The following is a 2,122-nucleotide window of genomic DNA, read 5'->3' as shown; positions in this document are numbered from 1 at the left end:
TCTGCTATCACTATAGAGATATGAATTCTGGAAATTGAATTAGAGAAGCATAGGTGGATAGTTGATGAAGTTAATAACACTATATTTTTATCCATTGAATTAGAATATTTATTATTGAGTTCTTTATTGTTCTTGTTAGTTTTTTTTTTATTTCATTCATTTAGAAATATTTGTAATTTGATATTCGTCAAATCAATTAGAAATAAAGATTGATTCTTGGTAATTAGTAAACAGTCTCTGTGGGTTCGACACTCTAGTTGATTATACTACTTGTTTACGATTACGTGCACTTGCGTACAAAAATTTCACAACATGCTTTTAGCGCTCTTGCCGAGGACTGAAATATTATAAATGTCAAAATACTTAATTTTATTTCTAATTTGGTTTGTTACTTGATCATTTTTCTAATTTGGTTTGTGTGCGTTTTGTGATCTCCATTTCAGGTACTATTGTTATATGCGCATCATAAGGAGAGTTGATAGTTTAGCTCCTATAAATCTTGAGATAGAGAAAAATTGCAAGTAGAACTGAAGAAATAAATGGACAAACATCAGTATGGGGGATGTTAGGATGATGAGCCTAATGTTAATGTAGGTGCCTATGCAACTCAGGACTAAAATGCACGAACACTTAGAGATTATGTACTACCTACTGTTACAGGAGTACATTCATACATTGGACCACTGGTGGTTGTTGCAAACAATTTCGAAATAAAGCCAGCAATTTTACAAATAGTCCAGTCCATAGTTCAATTTGGTGGACTCCCCTCAAAAGATCCTCATATGCACATAGCTTATTTTTTGGAGCTATGTGCAACGTTCAAGTATAATGGGGTGAGCGACGATGCAATTAGGTTGAGGTTATTCCCATTCTCGCTACAAGAAAGATCTAAAAGTTGGTTAAACTCCCTTCAAACCAATTCTATAAATACTTGGGAGGAGTTGGCTCAGAAATTCCTTGCCAAGTTCTTTCCTCCATCAAAGGCTGCTAAATTAAAGGGTGAGAACAATAAATTTTAGCAGCTTGAGGGTGAATTTTTATATGACTCTTGGGAGAGGTTCAAGGAACTATTGAGAAAGTGTCCTCATCACGGCATTGAAAAGTGGATTTTGGTCCACAACTTTTACAATGATTTGTCCGGTACTACTCGCACCATAATTGATGTCACAACTGGAGGGACATTTATAAGCAAAAGTGCCAGCAAGGCATATGAGTTATTGGAAGATATGGCTACAAACAACCATCAATGGTCTGATGAGCGTGCAACTGGTAAAAAAAAGGTAGTTGGGGTTAATGAATTAGATGCAATCACTGCTTTAACTACTCAAGTTGCAGCATTGACTAAGCAGTTGCAGCAGAACACTGTTGTATTCAACGTCGTGCAGATACATAATGCTTGTGAAATCTATGGGGTCCACATCCTTTCGATTAGTGTATAGCAACAAACCCCAACATTAATATACCCATGGATCAAGCTCAGGTTCAAGCCATTGGAAACATTCAGAGGCCTTATAACAACCCATTCTCCAACTCATTTAATCTTGGATGGAGAAATCATCCTAATTTCTCTTGGAGAAATAATCAAGGTCAGCAACTGCAATTTGTAGCACAGTTTCAACAACCTGTGGTTCAGCAGCCCATGCCTCAAGCTTCATCTTCTCAGCAGCCTAGACCACCAGTCCCCATTGAAAAGCCTAATGAATTATAATCTGCCCTGTTGACTCAGTTGAGTAGGAGGATACTGAAGATCGTCCTCCTACAGACAAGGCCCCACTGATTATTGTTGATTCTAGCGTCACAATTCCTTATCCTCAGAGACTTTGAAAAAAATCTCTGGATAAAAAAATTTCCAAGTTTTTGGTGGTCTTTGTGTAATGCCCCAACTCCAGGGACCGTTACGGTGTCCCTTGTAAATGGTGCTAAACTCGCTAATCGAGTCATTTGGCCAAAATCGTGTAACTAGGTATGATTAGCAGTTTAGGGATTAAAATTTTTGGTTAAGATGTAACGTTTCACTAGAACGTTTAACATATATACTGGGATCCCAAAAGTATAATTTTAGAGTCTACTACAAGAAAATATTTACAACAGGCCGTTCTATGCGGCAAAACAGGGTTTAACC

At 37.1% G+C, this 2,122-nt stretch overlaps 1 non-coding gene across 1 annotated transcript; it reads right to left on the bottom strand.

Annotated features, from left to right (window-relative positions):
• Positions 1 to 989: 989 nt before the first annotated feature.
• On the bottom strand, positions 990 to 1,096 carry LOC133802959 (small nucleolar RNA R71). Its single transcript, XR_009877701.1, has one exon. It is a non-coding gene; the product is annotated as a small nucleolar RNA R71 (small nucleolar RNA).
• Positions 1,097 to 2,122: the final 1,026 nt, after the last annotated feature.

Source organism: Humulus lupulus, chromosome 9 (assembly GCF_963169125.1).
Source record: "Humulus lupulus chromosome 9, drHumLupu1.1, whole genome shotgun sequence".
Taxonomy (NCBI): Eukaryota; Viridiplantae; Streptophyta; class Magnoliopsida; order Rosales; family Cannabaceae; genus Humulus; species Humulus lupulus.
The sequence above is the reverse complement of the archived record's forward strand: the minus strand, read 5'-3'. Positions and strand labels throughout refer to the sequence as shown.